This window comes from Notamacropus eugenii, chromosome 4, assembly GCF_028372415.1.
Source record: "Notamacropus eugenii isolate mMacEug1 chromosome 4, mMacEug1.pri_v2, whole genome shotgun sequence".
NCBI lineage: Eukaryota > Metazoa > Chordata > Mammalia > Diprotodontia > Macropodidae > Notamacropus > Notamacropus eugenii.
The window spans coordinates 76,732,018-76,756,177 of NC_092875.1; the positions used below are offsets into that span (position 1 = coordinate 76,732,018).

The window sequence follows — 24,160 nt, forward strand, 5'->3', positions numbered from 1 at the left end:
GTTCCTAATATGGCAGAATTCCTTTACCATCTTAATCACTCTACTCAGGGACAGGCACTAGTTAGATCTCCCTCTTAAAGTAAGAGGCTTCAGAATTGAGATAATCCTCTAGATGTGGTCCAACTTGTAGGGAGGACAATGGCATAAATCCCTCCTGTGAAAGGATGTCTTCTCCTTTACTTGTGAAATTGATTTTTTTCAAAGAAAAAAAATTCCATTTAAAATCCATCCTGTTAAATAAATTCAGTCCAATTTTCCAATCTGTCAAATTAATAACTGCAATAATAATAGCAATTGGCATTTACATAGTTCTTTAAGGTTTATAAAGAGCCTTGCCTGTCTCATTTTATTTTATACATTATTATTATTCCCACTTAAAAGATAAGTATTATTTTCCCCAATTAATGGATGAGGAAACTGAGGCTAGGTGATTTGAACAAGGCCACACAGCTAGAAAGTATCTGAAGATAAATTCAAACTCACACCTCCCTGACTCCAACTCCAGTGCTTTATCCACTTGCACCACACTGTCTTCTAAGATCTTTGTTTGCATCCCTTCCAGTTTATGTCATCCACAAATGTAACAAACAGGTCACCTAGGCCATTTAATTTATAAACATTTTTAACAAAATAGAGTTAAAGAGAGAGGCTGAGGCCCGGAATTTGCAAACTGATTTTACCTATTTTCCTCATTTGATCCTTACCACCCTGTAAGGTAGAAGTTAACATTATCCCCATTTTACAAGTGAGAAAACTGAGGCTGAGGTGTAATTTGCCCAGAGTCACACAGCTAATAAGTGGTCTGAGGTCCAATTTAAATTCAAGTATCCTTGACACCAGCAGCCTAGAGACCTCCATCCAATATGATATTAATCCATTCAATCACAATATCATAGATTTAGAGCTGGAAAGAACCTTTGAGGCTATTCAGTCCAACAAAGTATGGACTGGAGAGCTCAAGAAAGCTGATTGTTAAATTTTCAGTGTGAGAATTTACAGCTCGGAAATCTACAAACACTACAAATCAGGCTTGACTTATTTTGCTGATTGTCCTGAGTTGACTTAAGAAAGTGATGGAGAAGATGTTAATAATTGCAGATTACACTTAAAAGTGTGTCCTGAGGTTGTTATACACTTCCTAAAACACTCTGGAATCCAAACCACTCATTTTACAAAGGAGAAAACTCAACTGATTAGCCCAAGATCACACAGGTAGGAAGCCAAACAATCAGTGAATCTCAAGTCTTTATTTATTGTCTGCTTTATGCCAGGCACTGTGCTAAATACTGGAAATACAAACATGAAGACTGAAACAATCCCTACTTGCAATGAGTTCACATACTGAGGGGGAATAATAATGCAAGTATGTATAGTTGATATCATGTTCCTTTCTTCACAATGGGTGGGGAGGGAGAGAATTTGAAACTCAACATTTTAATTAGTTAATTTTTTAAAATAATAGTAAGTGACCAAGTTTCCAGATGTAGTTGTTCACTCAGCTGCAAATGTGTCCAACTATACTATCGCCCAGGTTTCATTTCTTCATCTTGTCTACAACGATATCTCAAAAAGATTTATCATATGCTATAATGGAATCCAGATGGATTATGTCTATTTCCTTCATCTACTAGTCTAATGACCACATGAAACAAAACAAAACAAAAAAATAGACCATCTCTCTCTCTCTCTCTCTCTCTCTCTCTCTCTCTCTCTCTCTCTCTCTGTCTCTCTCTCCACTTAACCCCCACCTCTCTATCTCTCTCTCTCCTTACCCCCCCAACCTCTCTATATGTGTGTATGAAATCATTTTGAAAACCAGAAGGCTCTACAATCTGTGTTGAACAGCTCTATGATGCCTCAGTTTCCCATATAACTAGCCTTGCTTCTTCACAGGTCTAGGATGATAACAATGACAACAGAAAGACATTGGTCTTTTAGAGCATGCTAAAGTTTGGGGGAAAGAGGAGAAACAAAGGAGGAAAACACTGTTGTCCAGGGTGGATGGGGTAATGATAACTGATAACAGACAGAAGGAAGGTGGGCTCAGATCTTATCTCAGTTCTGTTTTCTCTGCAGAGGAGGATGACCTTTGCATTAGAAACGATGAAAGAAAAATGGCCAAGGGGTAGCTAATACCTGAGACAATAAGGAGATAATATGAGAATAGAGATAGACCCTTGATTTATTCAAATCAACTGGTACAGATGACCTAAATGACTAGTACTGAAAAAACTAGAGGATGTGAATGCTGATATTTGAAAAATATCTGTGATATTTGAAAAATCATAGAAAACATAACAGATTCTGAGGATTAGAGAACAGTAAACATTGTCCCAATTTTCCAGCAAAGGGAAGAGATCTGCAAACCATAAGCTGGCAAACTTGACTTCTATTCCTGAGAAAAGTCTAGAAGGAGTTGTTAAAGAGATGGTTAGTAAACATTTAGAAAAGTAGGCAGTGATTCCAGAGAGCCAACCTAGCTTCAAGAATAGATTAGACCAGACTAACCTTATTTCTTTTTTTAACAAGATTCCTGAGCTAGTAGATGAGGGAAATTCTCTAGATGTGGTCTACTTAGATTTTAGCAATCATTTGATAAAATACCTCGTGCTACTCTCATGGAAAAGACAGAGAGATATGGATTGCATGATGAACCAGTTCAATTCAAGGTCAGTCTCGAGTAGTTGTTAAGTAGTTCAGAGTCAGCGTGGTAGGAGGTCTCCAGTGGAGGATGCCAGGGTCATGGAATTTGCCTTGTGGTGCTTTATCAGTGTCTTAGAGGCATAGACGGCATGGTCATCACATCTGAAGATGACACAATGCCAAGAGGGTTGACTAACACACTGGAGACAGAATTAGCATTCAGAAAGATCATGACAGGCCAGAATGTTGGGCTTAATTGAAAAACATGAAATTCAATAGGGGTAAATCTAAAGTGTCACACTTGGGTTCTGAAAATCAACTTCATAAGTAAGTGGTTGGATAGTTATTTGTCTGAGGAAGATCTTGGGGTTTTAATGAACCACAAGTTCAATGTCAATCAGGAGCGTGATGAGGAAACCCAAAAAGCCCATTAGAACTTGAGCTACATTGAGAGGCATAGCTTCCAGGAACAAGTAGATGATAATGTGATCTTTGATCTGTCCTGATTGGATATCATCTAAAGGATGGACTGGGATCAGTTCTGAGGATCAAAGTTTCTCCAGGACATCAACAAGCTGGATGGTATTCAGTGAAGAGCAATCTGGTGGAAAAGAGATTAGATTTGTCCTGGTTGGCTCCAGAAGGCAGAATGAGGAATGATAGTTAGAAGTGACAAAAGAGGCAATTTCGACTTGATGTCAGGAAAAAACAAACAAGTAAACAACACTTGTTTATAATTAAAGCTGTCCAAAAGTAGGTAAGATTCAATTCCTTTAAAATATGCAGAAGTGGAGGACAGCTAGGTAGTGCAGTGGATACAGCACCAGCCTTAGAGTTAGGATCTGAGTTCAAATTTGGCCTTAGACACTTAGTAGCTGTGGTACTCTGGGCAAGTCACTTAACTCTGATTGCCTGGGGGGTGGGGGGTGGGGAAGATATACAGAAGTAGATGGTTGTTGAAAATTCATCCACTGCTAAATTCTATTTTTAAAAATTATATATTTATTACTTCATTTATTCTTCACAACAACCCTATGAGGTAGCTTCTATTATTAGTCCCATTTTACAGCTGAGGAAACTGAGGTTTGGAAGGACAGAAATTTTAAAGATATAATAGCTGTGTTCAAGTAACTGAAAGGCTATGCAATTAATCAATTCACAAGCACTTACTAAGCCCCTGTGTGCCAGGCATTATGCTGAGAGATGGGAGATTCAAAGACAAAAATGTAACAATCTTTATTTTCAAGGAGCTTACAGGGAAACATTTATGTGCTAAGCACAGTGCACTTAAACTATATACAAAGTAGATGAAAGAGATAAGGGGAGGGAAGGTAGTATCAGTTGAAAAGATGGGGAAAGGCAGAAGGTGTAGCTTGAGCTGAACTAGGAAGGAAAGTAAGGATTCTAAGGAACAGAAGTAAAGAGGGTGTACATTCCAGGAACTGAGGGTGGGGAAGGGGACTGCCTATACAAAGATGGAAGACAGAGATGTTACATGTGACAAACAGCAAGAATGCCAATTTGGCCAGTTCGCACCAAGTGTATATAAAAGGGAACAATATATGAGAATCCTGGAAAAGTAAATTGGAGGGAGGTTGTGAAGGGCCTTGAATGCCACCCAGAAGAGTTTGTATTTGTTTCTGAAGGTCAATAGGGAGCCAGTAGAGTCCCCCCTAGGGGGATGCCACAGTCAGGCCTCTATTTTAGAAATATAGCTCACTTTGGCAGCTGTATGCAGGAGGGAGAAACTTGAAGCCATAAGAATCATTAACAGGTTACTAAGAGAACTTCTCTAGGATGAGGACTTGAACTAAGGTGGTGGTCATGTGAGTAGATAGAAGGGGATGGTTGGGAGAACTGTAGACATGGCTATTCATCTGGAAGTAGAAATAGACAAGATTTGGCAACTGGTCAATTACTGGGAGTGAGGAAGAATGATGAGTGGAGACTGCCTGGATGGTGTGAACCTTGGTGAGAGGAAGGTCGGTGGTACCCTAGACAGAAACAGGGAAGTTTGAAACAGAGGTGGGTTTGGGAGGAAAAGATAATAAGTTCTGTTTTGGAGAAGCTGAAATTGAGATTACTGTGGAACATTCTGTTGGCAATGTCCAGTAGGCAGCTGGTGATTAAGTTCAGAAGAGAAACTAAAGCTGGACCTACAAATCTGAGACTCATCTGCAGAGAGGTGATCATTGAATCAATGGGAGCTAATGAGTTCACCAAGTAAGGAGACAGAGAGAGAAAAAGGAAGAGAGCCCAGGACAGAGTTTTGGGGGAACAGCCACATTTAAGGGATTCCAGCATAGGACAAGGAGAAGAAATAGCTTGAGGAGTAGGAGAACAAGTGTGAGAGACTGGCTAATTTAGAGACTGGCTAAACTCATTCTACTTGGCCCCAGGGGGCAAAATTAGGAGCAGTGGTTATAAGGCACTTTTCACTTGCTATACAGAAAAGTTTTCTAAGAATCAGTACAATTCTGTGAATGAGATGGGCTGCCTCAAGGAGCTAATAATAATTTTTAGAGTTTATGACACTTTCTTAATTAGCTTTCAAAGTAATCTAATCCTCCCATTTGCAGATAGGAAAACTGAGGCTCAGAGAGGGAAAGACTGGCCCACCTAGGGGATTCCTCATTACTGAGAGGCTATTATGACCACTTGCCTGGGATGTTCTTGAGGGTGTTCCTGTATGGGTATAGGCTTACCTCTGGGATCCAGAAACCTCCCCATATGAGATCTTAGATCTCTGTGAAATATATGACTGCCTGTCTCAGAGGCTGGGAAGTTCAAGGTCCCTGCACACTCATTTTGAACTGTAAATAAGGAAGTGTTGCTCTGGAACTCACTTAAAGGGTTCCCTTCATTGGGAAGGATTGACCTAACCATCCCGACCCAACCATCCTGACCCAACCCCATGGCCATACCTAGGCACAAAGCACAGTCATGCTCAGTCACAAGCAGGAAAGGTGAGTTCACCTACAGGCTGGTCCTCAGAACCCATGCTTTGAGCCACCACAAGCACACAGACAAATACATCACACACACAAGCACATCTCACACACACACACACACACACACACACACACACACACACACACACACACCCTGCATGGTCATGCAGGCACCCAGAGAATATAATCCCTCTCGCACAATTTCTTGCTAGAATATTTTTCAGCGCAGAAAATGAACCATTATTAAAACATCACCGCGACCAGCCGGGAAAAGTCATTTGCAGCAATTTATATCGTGTCACTGAGGCTGCTGAGAGGAAACAGGAGAAGAGAGGGATTTAAGGACTTGGTGAAAAATCACATTCCATCAGAGGGAGAACAGATGGGTATTTTTTCCCCACCCTTTTCCCTGGCTCAGGCTCAGAGTCAGGAATCTTAAATCAGCTGCAGATTTGATCTTCGTTTCATTTTCTGTGGGGTGAATCTATGGCCAAGGAGAGCCCAGTCAAGCCAGGCCTCAGGTGAATGTGACCAGGGCAACTTACTGATGTCCCCATCTCCTCTCCAACACCCTTTCTTGCAGCTTGCCCCACTCTTGAGATTTATACTGCTTTACTTCCCCTCTGTCTGGTTTCATCTTCTCCATCACATCTCATCCAGACATCCACCCAGACCCATTTTACCATCTGCTTACCATCCCTGCCCTGCTTCTCTTTCCCTGGACCTCTCTCTCTGTTCCCTTCCCTCCCCTTCCTGAAAGAAGCGAATCCATTCATCTTTAGAGCCTGAGCCAAAGGGCCCAACCCTGCTGATTGTTGGCTGAGTACAAATCAGACCTTCTAGCCATCTCAACCAGACCATTCTTCTTCTTCATAGTCATTAACCTCTTCCCCTTATACATCCCTCCTTTTCTAACCACCACTCCCCTTAAGGTCTTATCCTACCCTGTTGTGGGGTTTCTTAAGCTGAGGAACCACAGATCTGATCAATTTCAAGGGATCCCTGAACTTAGATGGGAAAAAAAAAACTACATCATTATTTTCCTTAACCTCTTACAAAAGCGTAGTGTTTCCTTACATTAGAAATTTTTTAAAATGCTATTCTGAAGAGTCTGATGACTTCACCAGACCTCCAAAAGGATTTGTGACACACAAACAACTCTGCCCTATTTTAACATAATCTCCTTGAGAGCAAAGACTGTGTCTCTTTTTATATTTGTAACCCAGGTGCTTAACGGAATACCTGACACATAAGAAGTGCTCAACCAATTTTTTTTCATTCATTCATTCCTTCATTCATTCATTCTTCCATTCCCTTAATCTAGCTCCCTGTCATCACAGAAGTCCTAAGCAACTCTAATATATTCTAGAGTTGAGCTATGAAGCTCAGACCTTAGAACTCTCTTAAACAATTCAATTCAATAACCATTTATTAAGTGCCTAGAATGTGCTAGTTGCACAAATAAAAATGAAAATACTGCCTGTCCTCAAGGAACTTATATTTTGCCATGTTTGTCAGTACCAGTCAAGGCAGTTCCCAAGTTACCATCTTAGTCTTGAATGAGACTACACCGAAGGCCTAGACCTGGGTTCTTAACATTCCCCCTTGTTCCTCTGACCTTGACTCCGTCCTCCATCCTGGAGGCATGTTTATTTGTCCTCAACATTCCTGAAAAAAAGAGACCATCAAAAGACTTTCATGGCTCCCTACCAAGAGGCAGGGTCTAGCCCTAGGGTCTCTCCCTTCTTCTAACTGGCTGGTCCCTAGGTTATGGGACAGAGCAGCAAGGTAAAAGCATTGGTAACCTAATCACTCAGCCCAAGAAAGACTGGGAGTTGATAAAGACAGAGGGGGTACAGAATCCCAATAACTCCTGAAGGAAGGCAAATTCCCTCTATAGAGTGACCTCTGGGTTCCCTCAAGCAGGGAGAGAAAACAGGGAATTTCCCCCCCTCCCCCCATCTTTTCATCCTCAGCAAAGTCCTCCCTCCACCAGGGGAGAAGCTCCCCATACTTTCCCTAGGGGCCCAACAAGGCCCTTCCCATCCCTATCTCAGCCACTACTTCCTATAAACAGGGCTCTTTAATCTCTATCCTATACATTATCCCCTTTCCTTCTCTACTTCATGTTAGCTGGCTAGTCACCTGCCTCCAGATTTTGCTTCAAGGCATCAGGGTGAGGGATGTTAGAGTGGGCTAGGATGTGACATGGATTTCCCCTAGAGCAGCAGAGATGGATTTTTTTTCCTTCCATTTATTTCAGCAGCCCACCCCATCCCCCTTCACTTCCAGGACACATATAGTGACCTAAACCCTTTTAGATGGTAAGTCATTATGCTCCTTGTATTTGTCATATCAAGCAGTCACAAGCAGAAACGAATTACATCCAGGCATTTGAGTATAGTTGTGTTCCCATATGCCTGCGTGTCCATGTATACACACACACACACACACACACACACACACACAAACACACACTCATGCAGGCACCCAGAGAACACAGCCCTCATATTTCCTTCATACTCTCATATTCTGTAACATATTGTGTAACATCTACTAACATCTCATATTGCACAACATCTACTAAATCTCCAACACTTTCCCTACTCTGCTTGGGCTTGCAAATTTCCAGTTTTTTGGTACTGATTTCTAGGTTCTCCATCATTGCCCACCCCCTTGTCCACCTCCTTCAATGTATCAGGAACAGAAAATTCTGTTACTCTGCTCTACCCTCATCCCCAACTAAGCCCCACCTGTGTGCCAGATAGCCTGTCCTCCTCCAGAGCTGATCAGAAAAAAGCCTATGGCAGGAGGAGGTCTGAGTGGCTCCAGGCTCATTAGCTCTTCAGTGGTGAATGCTCCAGCCATGCATGTCAGGAAAGTGTGGATCCCCCACATCTCCCCGACGAGTCCCCAAAGTCTCTTCCCAGTGACACACCCTTGCTTTACGGTCAATCTTCTGAACACAGGCTCACCATAAATGATTTGCACTCATAGAATCCATTCCTACGCTTCAGCCCTGGCCCTCTCCTCTCCTCACATCACAGCTTTCCCCTCTCCTGATCTTTCCCTCCTTCAGACTCCACAGCACTCCCTTCCAAGGTAACATTTTCCCTCTCAAGCTCTTTTTGTCATCAGATTGTACCCAATCCTTTCCTGCCCCCTCCAACTCTCCACCTCACTCTCTCCTGGACTTGCAGAGCTCAGAGCAAGAGAGCAAGATCTTCCTATTCTCCCCCATCTCCAAACAGCCTCCTACCTAGGAAGACAATAGAATTAGGGGCAGGAAAATTCGAATAGGAATGGGTGGGGGAAGGAGGAATGGGATAAAGAAAGGAGAGGAAGGGAAAAGAAGAGAGAAAGAGGAAAGGGGATGGAGAGAAGGGAAGGTTAGGATTAGAGAGGGAGAGAAAAGGGGAAAGGAAGAGAGGAAGGAGAGCTTCTATCTCCACTTTACTTTATCCCTATTTCCCTCCTCATCCTCTCTTCTCCCTTTCCCATTTCCTCTTCCATTTCTTCCCCTCCTTACCCTGCTCTTCCTACTTACCTCTTATTCCAACCATTCCCCTGTCCCAAACACTTACTAATTTCTTTGATTATCAATCCCTCTACAGCATCCCCTGGCTGAGCTCCCTTAACTTTTCTCCTTCTGGCCCAGCCTGCCCCTCACAGTTAGCACACTCGAGTGAAGAAGCCCCTCTTGGCCTCTCTCATCCAGGTGCAGAACACTTACCTGGTGGCCTGGGAGTAACAACCTATCAGCTCCTGGACACTGAAAAGGGAAGAACATTACAGAGAAAGGGGGACCCAATCTGTTGGGAAGAGGGTGGATTATAGATTTGGAGCTAGACAGGAACTTTAGGAGCCACAGAGTCCAACACCCTCATATTTTACATATGAAGAAACTGAGGCACAAAGAAGTTTAATTGGATTTCCCAGACACACAGCTTGTAAACAGCATTCAAACATAGGTCTTTCCTGACTCCAAGTCCAGTGACCTCTACAAACCATGCTGTCTCTCAAGCAACACCTGGGTGACAGAAGAAAAGATTAGGGGGAGGGGTATCCAAGGTGTCTAGGAAGTCTCCAAGACCTAAGGAACTGCATTTCCCTCAGACCCTTGGTAGTTCTAGCTAGCTGCTTTGACCTCCAGTCTTCTGACAAAGGCCTCTACCATAAACTGATTCCCTTACTGGTAAATGGGAACACAAAACTTCTTTGGAAGGAGGGGGAGAGACAAGCTGAACTTCCCCCTCTATCATCTTCAGCTAAGGAGTTACACACAAAACCTGAACCTGGGCAGGCAAGACAGATGGATTCCTTTAATCCTCTTTTCTCCCCTTCCCTGAGTAGAGAAGGGAGATGCAGAAGGTCTTTTGTGTTACCCCCTCACCCCCGCACCTCCACTGTCCCCACTCCATCTTTCCTTCTCTTCTCCATCACCCCTCTCCTCTCCTGTCTTCTTTCACCTCATGTCCTCTCCTCATTTGCCTTTCCCTCTCTCTCCTGCATCTGGATCCTCCATCCCCTCTCTCCCTTTTTCCTTCTTTTGCCCTCATTTCCTCCTCCTCCTTCCTTCTTCCCTTCTCTCTTGCCTCCTCTGTCCTTTCTCTCCCACCCATCTTCTCTTTTCCTGTTTCCTTCCACCTCTCACTTCACTGCCTTATTCCCCTCACTCTTGCTCAGATCTCTATCTTTTCTTGCCACTTCTCCACTTTATGCTCCCCCTTCTGTTATGTTCTTTCTCTTCTACTTCTCCTCTTTTCTTCCTTTCACTTTCTTTTCCCTTCCTCCTCCCAAAATTTTACCCCTCTCCCAATCTTTTTCTCGTTACCCTCAAATTCTTCCTTCTTCCCCCTTTCCTCCTCTCCTTTATCCTCTCTTAGCTCTCTCCTTCCCCATTCTCCCCTTTTGTCTCCTCCCTCTTTATTCGTCTTCCTCCCTCTTCATCTTTTTACCTTTCACCTCCCTGTTCATATTCCCCCCTCCCCTTCATTCTCCCCTTTCCATCCCCATCCTTCCCTTTCTTCCTTTAGTCTTTCCCCACTTCCCATCCACACCCCTCCTCCTTCCCAGTCTAACCCAGGCCTGTACACTTGCGCACTCTCAAGCTTGTACACGGGGGTTGGGCAAGGAGCACGAGGCGCGCCCGCGTGGGGCGTTCAGCTTCTCTTTGCACGCGTGTGCACGCGTGTGCACAGCCTGTGCTGGCCGAGACGCTGGTCCACAGCCTGCTTGCGGATTACTTGCTGCTGCTGCCCCGGCAGCGTGTGGATCTGAGAGGAATGGGACGGGAAAGCGCTCAGGGCTCGGGGGTCGGGGGTGGAGATCGTCCTGGCTAGCTTCTGGAGCCTCTCCAGTCCAGGCTTTGGACCTCGGGAGGGAGGGGCCTACGTTAATGCTTTCAGCTGCTTCCCTAGGACCCCGCTGCATTCCTTCTCTTGCCTCCTCCCCCCCCAATTTTTGTAAAACCCAGGAAGGGAAGGACCCCACAGGCACTGGAAAGCGATCGTCCTCTCACTCCCCTGGCAGTATCTGTTTCCGTTGCCTTCTCTTCCCAATTCCTGCTGTTCTAGTCTTTGGATCTGCAGAGAAAGATGGGCTCCCTCCCTTCCCTCCTCCATCCCCGCCTCTTCCCTTCCCCACCTCCCCCCACCCCCCGCCCCTGCAAAATAAACTTTTCCAGCTTCATGGGAATCTTGCCTTACACTGACTGGGGAAGGGGATGATTAACACCTTCGGGCGAAGGCCCCCTTCAGGACAGTAGTACTTTGAGAGCTGGGTGTTCGAGATGAGAGCAAGAACGATCTACACTGAAACCTTAGTAGGAGGAAAAGACCCTGCCCACTGTAAAACCCTGAAGAAAAACTACAACTCCCAGCATCCCCTGGACTACAGTTATTAGGTTATTATTTTTTTTCCGTTCTATTCTGGACTCCGAGGTCACTGGAAGCAGCTTCTGGAGTCTTAAATTTGGGGGCACTGAGGATAGGGGGGCTGACTGGGAAACTCCTACAGACGTATGGAATGGTTATTACCCTCTACAGGATCACGGAGGATCTCAGAGCACGCTGCCAACCTAACAAAAGGGAAACTGAGGCTACAAAAGAGAAGAGGATCTCTCATAGACACACACACACACAGACACACACACACACACACACACACACACACACAGTATATTGAATAGAGATAGACCAGAAACTGAATCCAGGCCTCTCACCATCTATATTTCCATCTGTAAAATATAATCTTTGTATTACCTACCTCACAGGATTACTGTCAGTGAGGAAAGTGCTTTGTTCATCTGAAGTGTTTTCTGAAACTAGTGATTAGCAGTAGTAGTAGTAGTAGTAGTAGTAGTATTTGCTGTTTCTTTCCCCATCCCCCAGTCACAACAGGGCCGAGCCAGGTCATACCTGGCTCCTGTGATCAGAAGGGAGATGGAAAGGAGCTGGGTGAGATAGGGAGACTCTCCCTTCTGCTTTGAGATTATGAAAGCACAGCTTGAGAAAGATCCTTTGGAACAAGGGAGAAGACCTGACCAAGGTCTTCCCTCCCCCTAGTCAGTCATTCAATAAGTATTTATTAAGTACCCACTATGGGAAAGACTCCAAGGCATCCTGGCTTTCCAGGAACTCCCAGTTTAATGGGAGGAAAACAGGAAAATATGTACAAACAAGACATATACAAGATAAATTGAAAATAATCAACAGAGAGAAGGAAGAACAGAGAAAAGACAGGGTTGGAGGAAAGTCTCCCTTTGCTCGTGTTCAAACTATTGCTCTAATTCCCTGTCGCCCTCCAACCCTAACCCTACTCCTGCCTCCCAGATTCTATACCCTATGTTAAAAATTAGAAACTGGAGCATGGAATCGCAATAACGTACAAAGTTAGGACCAAGAATCAAACAAAGCCAGGTGTCCTAACTTCCCTGTCTTTTCCTCACCCTTACTCCTTCCAGTTCCAGGTGGCACTGTTGCCCCAGGGCAGCATACTCCAAGTCGGGATTTGTCTCAAACCCTTAGTTTTGCCCGGAGAGTGCTACTCAGGCACCTAATCCCACACCTCCAATCCAGGTTTTAAGGGATGCTCAACGTTCTAAGTGTTAGCCGCCCCCAAAATTATGTGCATCCCTACTCCCACCACCTCCCACTGCAAGCTAAAGCCCTCAAGGAAAAGATTGAGCAGAATATCAGTCCCTTCCCTGGATATCCAGACCTGGTTTTGCACTGTTCCCCTCCCCCAAGTCTCATATTCTCTCTCTATTACCCCGACCTAGCTTTGTCCCTGTCCTAGGTCGTCTGTCTTATTTCCCACTGGTCGCCAGAACTGCCTGCTCCAGGTGTAATGAAATCCATCTTGTGTTTTACCTTCTGCTTCTGTTACCTAGGTCCGCAGGCGATATGGGCTCCCTTCCCCCGGGATCCAGCACCAGAGTTTGCACTTCCCCCACCCCTCCTTGGTCCTCGCTTCTCTCTTCTTTTTTATCCCGAAACCTAAACCGGTTCGGTCTCCAGAGATCCTAACCAGACCTTACCTCTTATCATCTTATAGCTTTCCCTCAGTGACAGCTCACTTTCCCTCCTTCTCCCTCCCTCATGCAAGGTCTGTTCCTCGGAGATGTCCATCTTAGGACATCTGGGCCAGGTTTTGTGGCTCCCATTGTTTTTGCAAACGGGGCTCCAGTCCACAGTTCCGGGGTGGGTCCCGATGCCTCTCTGCACTCCAGGGGGTAGGGACTGTTGGCTCTGAAGCCCCAGTACCCAGGTCCTCCTCCTCCTTTTCCTCTTCTTTTTTCTCCTCTTCCTTCTCCTCCTCCTCCTCCTTCTCTTCCCACTCCCCCACTACATTCCTGGGAATCTGGGGCCAGGCCATGTCCTAATTATGCCTACCAACTCGTAGCAATTTATTTTGCCTGGATACCGGTCCTGTTGCTAAATCCAGAGCCGAGTTTTTCTTTTTTCCTGTGAAGCTAAAACTCCTCTCTGCTTCCCACGAGCAGAGGCGATATTTATTGAGACCCTAGCTTCAACCCCTCACCTCACCCCAGCTAAAATATACAATCCTGGCCGAGTTAGCGCGTGCATCCTGGTTTTCTACACTAGATAACGGTCCTGAGTTTGTTTCAGTCCCTTTCGCTATTCGTTTCGCCTTCCTGAACAGTGACCTCCTCCCTGAAGTACCATTTCATCACCCAAGAAATCCAAGTTTTTACATGTTGTGCAGGGAGCTTGCCTAGATCCGTTCACACCTGGATCCTGCCCACATTTTGTCTCTCTCCTTTGCAAGTAATCGCCTGGGCAACCGAGACCTGCCCACGCTGCATCAACCACCTCACATCCTTCTTTCCTTCCCTACCCCCACCCCGTCCCAGTTCTTGGGAAAATCCAGACCTGGGTTTTTCTTGTTCTCACTGCATAGGGCATGACGCAGTCTTCCGTCTCCCAGAGTGGAATCCAGTCCGCTATTTGCATGCCCCCGGTGCAATTGAGCATGTCGCATCCCTTCTCCATTCTCCATTCAATCCAATCCTCGTTTTTCATATCCCTCCTTAAATTTGGCACGTCTCGTTCCTTCTCTCTTTCCCGAAAAAGCCGTTCCGTATCTTTCTTGCCCACCCCCACCCCCACTAAGCACGTAACATTCTCTCTACCTAATTTTTCCTGGGGCGGGGAAAAGACCTGACGGAAAAGGGGGAGAAGAGGGGGTTGGAAGAGAAGAAGAAATCCAAGCCGTGTTTTTGTTTTTTCCCTCGCTGCACTGGTGCTAGTTGCAAAGACCCCGGTCCGGTCGGCTGCTCCAGGCCGAGTTTTGCCGTTACCTACTGCCCCCCTTCCTTCTCTTCCCCTCCCGTAGCTGGTGCGCTGAGGAGCGGAGAGAGCAGGCAGGCGGCTTGTCATTGCTGTGTCCGGGAACCGGCTCCATCCCTTCATCCCGAGGTGCAAAAGGGGGCCAGGGCCCCAGCGCCCCCCTCCGCCCCAACTCCGCCCCTCCCCTCCGCCATGCAACGCGCCGCCAGCCCCCGTCTCCTCCTCTAGCCGCCCCCCCTTTCCCCAAGCTCCTCCATTAGCTCCGCGCCGCCTCCCCCCAGGTCCCCCGCTCTCTTGGAGCCCCCCGCGGGCACTGCAGGGAGCTCGAGCCGTAGCAGCCGCAGCAGCAGCAGCAGCAGCAGCCCCGGCAGCTGTCCTGGGACCCGGGCCCCCAGCAGATTCTTAGCCGCAGAGGAGGCCCCGGCGGATGGCTGAGCGAGAGTCCCGGAGCGGCCTCGCCCGGCTGGGGGCAGCGGGCGGGGGGCTGGATCTGCCCCGTTAACCCCTTCGCCGCCGCTGCCGCCGCCGCCGCCGCCGTCGGAGGGGGGGCGGGGGGGAGTCGGCTGGACTCACACGTGCCGCCGCCGCCGCCGTCGGGGGAGCCGAGAGAAGGAGGGGGAGAGATGCTGCCCGCTTGTGTCGCTGCCGCCTCGCCCCAGCCCCGGGCCCCGGAGCCCTGACGCTGCCCACCCCCTCTCCCCCCCACCTCCCTCCCTCCCACACCAGGGGGGAGAAAGACCCACTCGCCCAGATCTTCGCCTCTAGCCCCGGAGCCCGCGTTCCCTCCCCATCCCCAGCCGGGGAGTGGATTGTCAAATTCAATTTTTTCCCCCGCTAAATTTTTGGTGGTGGTGGCGGTGGGCTGGGGGAGGGGAGCCCCGGAGCCCGCCCTCTCTCCGCCACCACCCCCCTTCCTCGGCTCCGGGAGATGTGCCGGGCGGGGGGCCCAGGGACGAGAAGCCGCAGGAGAGAGGAGAGGACTGGCGAGGAGAGCGAGCCACCCCTGGACAGGTGAGTGTCCACGCCGGGGTAGAGGGACATGGGGGAGGGGACGTCACACCTGGGCCAGGTGTCTGGGGCACACAGATCGGGAGAGCTTAGTCTGCCCCTTGCCCACGTCCGGGTCTTGCCCCTCTGCGGAGGATGGGAGTGAGCCGAGGAAGGGCGTGGGGGAGGGGGATGGATGGGATAGAGTCTTGTCTGGAAAGGAGGTGACTGGATGGGGGTTCAAATCGTTTTTGCATCTGTTCCGGGGTGGGGAGAATCGGGGGCGTTGTAGCTGCAGAGCTATTCCTGGGGAGACTATGGGGTTGCTATTGCCGCGGAGCTGGGCACCAGCTGTGAGCTAGCCGAGGTGCTGGCGCGGGCTAGGGTTGGGGCGGGGGAGGGGTGGGGGAGTAGGAGGAGAGGTGCGGAAAAGAGAGGCAGCGTCTATGATCCGCGGTTTGACACCAGCCGGGAAAGAGAGACTGGGTCTGGGTGTCTATGCCTGAATGTATCTTTGTGTATCCGAGTGATCGCGCGCGCGCGCGTGTGTGTGTGTGTGTGTGTGTGTGTGTGTGTGTGTTCATGTGTCTTTGGTTCTGCCATCCTGTGTCTTTGTGTGTATGTATGTACCGGCTGGTGTCTGTGTGACTGTGATGGTGTGTTCGCCCTGGCTGTGTGGGTGTCTGGTTGTGTGTCTCTCCGATCTGTGTCTTCCAACCCCTGGAGGGGCTGTCAGGGGCTGATACCGCAGGATGCTTTTGGATATACATATACATACCTGTGTGTATGTAAATATATACATATATATGTTCCTTTTTGGTTGTTTTTCTCTGAGAGGAGGGGGAGAGTGATTGGGGGAGGGGTTGTCTGGGCGTCGTGGCGGCGTCTCCTGCTAGAGGCTCCCCTCCCGCCTGCCGCTGCGGTCCCCCAAGGAACGTGCTGAAAACCTGAGCACAGGCCCGGGTTCCTGGGGTGGGATTGCTCTGTTAGGCTAGGAGGAGTGAAAGAGGTAGCTTGATCGCCTGTTTCTGCCTTAGATTGCTTAGACCCCTGCATCCGCTTCCCCCTCCATCTGCATTTGGTTGGGGGGGAGGGTGTCAATCATGGTCCCCCCATGCTCTAGTCCCTGAAATGTCAGGCTTGGGAAAATCGAAAGGAATGTCGTTTCCCTACCACCCCCACCCCAGCCATACCCTGGATTGTGTGTGGGAGAGAGGGGATTGCTTTTATTCCTCTTCAAGATTCCCCAACCACAGGAGGGTCTTGAGAGCTAAGGGGAAGCTAGTTAAGACCACTGAAAAGGTGACTGGGAGGTGGGGGGAGATGACATTTGTCAGTGTCCTGAAGCAATAACCTCCCAGAGGTACATGTAACACCTCCCCTCGTACACAAACCCACCAACAAATGTATATTCCCTAACCTTGTGCACACCTCAACTCCTTATTCCCCGACAGAAACACAAATCGAACCCTTCCAAACCCATATAAAGGTCTCATTGTTCCAACACACACCTCAATTTTTGTACATATGTGGAAAATTTAACAAACCATTATTAAGCAACATATAGGAGTGCAAGGCCTTGTATTCCATTAGGGTTACAAAGATGAAAAAAAAGGTTATGGTTTAGTAGGAGGAAAGGACATACACAGATAGAATACAGACATATACCACCTCTGCTTCAACCCCCCACACGTCCAAAACCAAGTAAATGCCCCTGCCAATCACCTCCCCCACAATCTCCTGCCAAACAGGGCAGACTCCCTTCTCCCCATGTTTGGAGAGAGATCCCTGGTGTCTTGTTTCTTCTCCCCATTCCAGAGGATCTGCCCCATGAGGAAATCACTTCAGTGTATGGAGTGAAATGGGTGGCAGGATTCTGGCCATAAAGATTCATCTCTGTCTCTTCTTCCTTTTGAGAATCTACATCCTGACCCCAACCTATTCCCCAAGCCCTTAGGGAAGTCCCTTTTTTGGGGTCTCGGTTTTCTCTTTTGTCAAATGAAGGGTTTGAAATCAAAGTTATTCTAAATCCTATGACCCCATCCTTTCCTTTATTTCTCCCCTGCCCTGTACCTCATAGCTCTGTCTTTCCATCTCCAAACATGTGGGGTGTGGACACTGGGGCGTGGGGGATAAAATGGATGCCAATATGGCTGCTTCTTTCCTTCTCTCCCTCCCTATATCATATTCCCCATATAATAAGCCCCCTGTCACTCAATGAGAGGCTGAGGCCCTAGGGGGAAGGTCTCAGGACAGGTAGGGTCAGTGTGCTTTCTAAACACTGAGAGTAGTGTCCCCAGGGTCCTTGGGGGAGTGGTGTCTTGATACCTCTTGCCTTAGACTCCACCCCTCTCATCCCATCACAAACCCACCCCTTATCCACCTCTAGCCTCAGCCCCTAGATAGTGGCCTAAAAGCCTTCTCCCAGAAAATTCCCAGCACCCTCTGCTGCTCTATTCCACTCTACCCTTGGTTTCCACTCTGTCCTGGCCTCCTCTTTTCCTTAGACCATCTCCCCTTTCTCAAAGGGTGGTGTAAAGAGACTTCTGCCCTGGCTAGCTTCCTGGCTCCCTCCTTACTTCTTCCTGGCCCTTCCCAAATCCAGCTCCTTTGCACTTCTCCCTCCATCCTTTGCTTTTCCTGCTGAAAATCTGAGTAAAGGCATACAGACACCTTTCTTGACATTGGGGTGGTGTGCCTTCCCCTTCCATTGTCAGCTAACTCCAAGGTCCCTCTCCCTCATCCCCCTTCACCTTATCCATACTTTGGGTCCAGTTGTCCTTTTGGGGTGGGGGGTCCCCAGTACCAACTCAGGTCAGACCCAGGTCTTACAGGGTGGGTGACTTCTCTTCTCCCACTCACTCCTCCCTCTAATGCTGAATTTATTACTTAAAAGTAGGATGAAAACAGGGAGAATAAAAGAAGGAATACAACCTTCATTATCATATCGAGAAAATTATCCGTGATTTCCCTAACTAGCAATTTGCCTGCCATGCCGTTCAGCGCTGACTTGCCCATTAATTACAGAGATGAAAAATCATCTGGAAAGAGGGAAAAGGAACTAATTCGATCCCTTGCCAGCGACAGTCAGTACCCATGCACACACACATGCCACCACATACGTGTGCACACACATGCGTGGGCCTCTTCCACTCTCATTCTAGTGATTCGGTGGTCATCTCTTTCCTTCCCTTTCTGCTTGCTGACCCTCCTCCCTTCTTCTCCCACTCCCAACCTTATAGATGGTGACTACTGTGAACAGTGTGTGATGGGAACTCCTGACCCCACACCCTTAGGTGGCATGATGAGCTTTTTTATGTGAATACCTTCCTCCACTTATGTGGCTGGGAATACCCAGTAGGTCCTATGCTTCTCTGGGCAAAGTGGGCATATTCTCTCATGCCCTTGAGCCCTTCTGTGAATATGAGGATAGAGGACCAAGAGGCAAACTGTCTCGATTCCCCAAAGAAGGGTCGTGAGCTACTGGTCAGGAACCCTAGGGCATGGAGAATCTTAGGAGGGGAAAGCTTAAGAAGGAGGCAGATAGGCTATCTAACCTAGAGGGCTACCTGCTGAGCCAGTGAAAGCCAGATTCAGCCCAGGAATTGTGTGAATGATCTACTATGTATATATTATATGGGAGGGGGGGGCGGTGGTAAGAGGTGGGTAAATAACTATGTCTCTGTTGTCTTTACATAAGTATGTGTGCATCTTTGTATGTGGTTGCATGTTTGCCTGGGTTTGAACATGCATGTGTGTACATGTGATTCATGTATAAGCCAGGCACATCTAACATGAGAAGCTAGCTTGATACTAAATTTGGGGTCAGAAGACCTGAATTCCAATACCAGCTCTCTTATGTAGGAATTGTATGGCCTTGGGCAGATCACTTTCCTTCTTTGGGCCTCAGTTTCCTCATCTGTAAGATTAAGATGAACTAGATGATTTCTAAGGCCCCTCCCAGATTTATGGCAATGAAAATTGAGATGTAAATCAACAAGCACTTATTAATTTCCTCCTGTGTGCCTATGCACGGCACTTCAGAAGAGAAAAAAAGAACCACACACAACAATTCTGTCTACTCTGAGCTCTCTCTTTCCTTTACAAGTTGTCTGTGGACTCCTGACCCCTCCCCCACTCCAACAGGATACTACCATGGCCAAGGACACGAGAGGATCTGGTTTCAGTGTGGGCTATGCTGTCCTGGGCTTCAATTTCCAGACAGCAGACAGCAGACAGCCTACCCTCCCCCGACCCCTGCCCCTGGGGAGGGGGGACCTGAGTCTCCCTGAGAAGAGTGTCTTACAGGGGGTCTCCCTCTTCTGGGATTCCCTAGGTCTAGGAACCAGAAGCCCGGACCCTGCTCTGGTGTCTTGTAGGCGGGATAAGTAGCGCTGAAGGGAAAGCGTTCAGAGGGGATGCTGGGGCAGGAGATTTTGGACTCCTGAGTTTCTGCTTCCACTACCCCTTTCTCTCCTCAGCTTCCCCTGAATTGGAGTGGGGGTGGGAAGGAATGGCCAATCCATGGAAATAAATCAGAGTCTATTCCACTGGGAGAATTCAGTGGCTTTAGCAGTGGGCTGAGCCATCTCCAGCCAGTCCCCTGTGTCTCTCTGGAGAGAGAAGGGGAGAAAAAAAAAAAAGCAGAATTCTTATTTTTTCTAGCATTCTAAGATTTGCAAACATTTTCCTCACTTTAGTTCTGTGAGGTAGATCATGAATTACTTTTCCATCTGACAGATGGGGAAACTGAGGTTTAAAGAAATCATACAGTGAGTGACACAGAGAGCAAGAGGAAGAAAGGGAGGCTCTTAAAGACAGGTTAAGGGCAGCCAGGGAGCCAGCCCAGCTTTCTTGTCTTGGAGATAGAGGAGTCAAAAGAAAAAGAGAACGGAACACTTCCCTTTGGCTTGATCCATCCAACTAAACTCCAACTTGGGCTTGTCTGTCTGTCATCTGAGAGCAGGTTAATGCCTTTTATTATGTCTGTTAAAGACTGTTAAAAATGAAAGACCAGGACTGGATCAGATTGGGCACACAAAATCCTGCCTTGATCCTCTCACCTTCCTCAGTGGGGAGCATGGCTTGCCCATGGGGGTGTGGTATAATAAAAAAAGCACTGGATTTGGAGTCAAAGTACTTGGATTCAAATCCTGCCCTTGTTTCTTTCTAGCTGTGTGATGTTGGGTAGATCAGTTAACCCCTCCAGGCCTCAGTGTTCTCTCTAAGATGAGAGGCTTGGATAAAGTGATCCCTAATGTCTTTCCAACTCTAAATCCTAGACTTTTTTTTTTTTTTGAGGTCAACAGGGGGGTTAAGTGACTTGCCCAGGGTCACACAGCTAGTAGGTATTTGAGGCTGGATTTGACTCCAGGGTTAGTGCTCTGTCCACTGTCACCCACCTGCCCCAATCCTATACTTCCAAGAGAGAACTACCTTCCATCACCACCTCTACCAGGATCAGAAAGATCTCTGGGAGCCAAAAGGGACATTGGTTAGGGCAGAGGAGGAAGAGGGGGCATTATCCCTGTAGATTGTATCTGGGTAGAACCAGGACTCCATTTGTAAATGTCTAACTCAAAATGCCAGCCCTGCTCTCCTGTTCCTGGGGCAGAAGCATGAGGCAGAGAAAAGGAAAGAAGATGTAGGACAAAGAGCTCTGATTTGGGGTCAGAGGTCCTGGATTCAGATCCTGCCTCTGCTACTTATTTCTGTGACCTTGGGCAAATTCTTTTCTTTTCTTGGGCCTTAGTTTCATCTACTTTCAAATGAAGGGGTGATAGTCCATGATCTCTAAGGTCCCTTCTAGCTCTGACCTGACCCCAGAGAAGAAATTTCCCAAGGAGAAAGGAAAGAATAAAACTATAGAAGGACCCTTGGGCCCATCCTCAGATAACCAAATCCAGAAGGTCTAGACTCTACATCTTCTCTCAGGAATTAGGGGAGGCTCCCACTACTCCTTCTCCCTCCTTGCTCTCTGCTCTATATTCCCTTCCTGGGATGAACTAAGGGACCTGTGACCAGCAGTAGATTTCCCCCAGGATAAAGACTTGCATCAGAAGTAGATGGAGAAGCTACATGTCCCTTGCTTCCTAGCAGTCAGTCAGATTGGGAGCAAGGCTGAGCAAAAGATGCCCAGGGACTGAGATACCTTAGCCCAGTCAAGGCAACTCTGGAGTCACTGCCCTCTACTTCATGTCATCTTTCCTGTAGCCCATAGTAATGAGGGTCATCTAAAGGGTTTAGGGGACCAAGTAAGGCAGTAAGTGTTTGCTTGGTTCATCTCACCTCTTCTTTCTCTGCCTGACACCAAGCCTCTGCATTTCTCCTTCGTTACTCCTTCTTGCCATCTTTCCCTTTCCCAGTTTCTAGAGTGAATCCTGAACTTTATCCTAGGTCATCCGCCCCCTTCAAGTCCTCTGTGTCTTCTTTGCTACAACCACACCATTATCCTTACTGTCCTTACTACACCCCGAAATCTTATCCTTCTCCCTGTGGGTCATGTTCCCTAACCTGAAACCTGGAACTATGCCCCTCCATCCTCTGCCCTTCTGAAACCAAAGTCTTCAAGGACCTAGTCAAGCCCCAACTACTCTAAGAGGACTTCCTTGATTCATCCCCACCCCCACTCAGAAATGACCTTACCTCCCACCTGGGAACACGCTTGGCACTTTGTGCAGTGGCTTTCACCTAGTAGATGCTTAATAAACTGCCTCTGACCTCTTGTGAGACCCTCGGGAATTCCCATCCAAATCCTTTCTCTGAATTTCACTGCCCATGTGATCTTGGGGAAGTTACTTTACTTCCCTGGGCCTCAGTATTCTCACTTATAAAATGGTCTCCGCGGTCCAATCCACAATCCTTCTCTGAGCTTCGGTTTCCTCCTTTGAATGATGAAGGGGTTGGACCCAAAACAATCTCCAAGAACCTTTCTAGGTCTAGATTCTATAATGCTATAACTGAAAACTCTAAGAAGACTAGAATGGTGAGCTTTCCTACCATGCAGAGGGCAAGTGCACTGAATGGGTAAGTGAATGGCTTGGGTGGGAGAGAGGAGAGATATAAGCAACAGCTCCTCCCATTGTCTTCAGTTCCAGTCAACTGAGCTCCCTAATATGCTCAGAGCTGTGCCAGAGTACAAACAGACTGGGTCAAGGAGACCAGAGGGAAAAAACGCATCCTTGCATCTTAAGGAGCTTATGTTAATTTGGAGGCGGGGGTCACTTAGACTCACATCTGGAACATTCAGAGAACAGTACAAAGGGATGTTCTGTATCTTAATGAGCTGCTTGGGAATGGCGAGGGTTCTGAGAGGAAACTGGTCTCCAGAGAGAGTCCTGTAGGCCTTCTGAGTTAGTCTTGGAGCAGATGTGACTTGGACTGGATTTGGAAGGCTCCAAAGAATTGAGGGAGTGTTATGAGCAAAGACTGGAATAAGTGGGTCCTCTGTGGAGGGGTGAGCCCAATGAGTACATTAATAGGCTAACAGAAAGAATATTGGTTCTGTAGTCCAACAGGACCTAGCTTCAAATCTCGACTCTGCTGCTTGCTACTAGCATGACCTTGGACCAATCACTTAATGACTCTGGATGCCCTTGATCACATCTGTAAAGTAAGGGGCTGATTCAATCATCTCTAAGGTACTTCTTAGTTTTAAGATCTGTGAACCTATGGGCCTCATCACTCTTTATCCATGATTTGGATGAAATCTTAGATTAATTTCTTTGTTGTTGTTCAGCCTTTTCTCAGTTGTGTCTTCATGACCCCATATGGGGTTTTCTTGGCAAAGACAATAGAGTAATTTGCCATTTCCTTCTCCAGCTCATTTTACAGATGAGAAACTGAGGCAAACAGGGTTAAGTGGCTTGCTCCGGGTCACACAGCTAGTAAGTGTTTGAGGATGGCTTCTAACTCATGAAGATGAGCCTTCCTGACTCCAAGGCCAAAACTCTATTCACTATACTGCTTAGCTGCCCCTAGATTAATTCACACATTATATATTTAGTCCCTGCTGTATATAGAAATGCTGTGCTAGGGTGCTGAGAGTAAAATGAAATTTATTTCCCTGCCTTCATGGAGTTCACAGTCTAATAAGAGGATAACACACAAACACATGCCTATAATACCCAATATTATATGAGTGCTAAATGGGGTATGAAGCAGACTAATATGTGAGGTCCAAATGGGAAGATAGTTATTGACCAAGGACAAACATATTCATGTTGTAGAAGGAAATAAGCATTGATTAAGTACCTACTAAGTGCTGGGCATTGTGCTAAGCTCTTTACAAATATTATCTCATTTGGTCTTCACAACAACCCTCTGAGGTAGGTGCTATTATTATTTTAGAGATGAGAAAACTGAGGCAGGCAAAGGTTAAACAGCTTGCCCAGAGTCACCCAGGTGAAGATGAATTTGAACTCAGGTCTTCCCGATTCCAGGCCCAGTGTCCTAATTAATGCACCACCTGGCTGTGATGCTCCAGTAGAAGATATGCTCCTTGTGTTAGTTTTAGGCCTAGCATACTGCCTTCCACTTGTCAGGCACTTCATAAATGTTTGGTCAGTTGTATTAATTAGGGAGGAAGTAGAATTTGAGTGAAATTTTAAAGGATGGGTAGAAATTTAATAGACAGAAAAGGGGAAGGAGGGCATTGCAGGCATAGTGAATATCTTGAACAAAAACATAGAAGCAGGTGGGCATCTGGTTCATTTGGGGAACAAACACTAACTCAGTTGGGCTAGACCAAGGGTTCTTCATTTTTTT

General features: G+C 47.2%; 1 protein-coding gene across 7 annotated transcripts in view; it reads left to right on the plus strand.

The window, feature by feature from the left end:
* The first annotated feature begins 14,434 nt into the window (after positions 1 to 14,434).
* Positions 14,435 to 24,160, plus strand: part of ADGRL1 (adhesion G protein-coupled receptor L1) — a 63,497-nt gene continuing 53,771 nt past the window's right edge. For 5 of the 7 annotated variants that reach the window (XM_072602109.1, XM_072602096.1, XM_072602097.1 and 2 more), the window contains exon 1: positions 15,234 to 15,418. The gene's annotated coding sequence lies outside the window, so the exon portion shown is untranslated. Of the gene's footprint in view, positions 14,537 to 15,233; positions 15,419 to 24,160 lie in introns of those variants that run through there. The other 2 variants (XM_072602101.1, XM_072602102.1) reach the window with 2 other exon arrangements.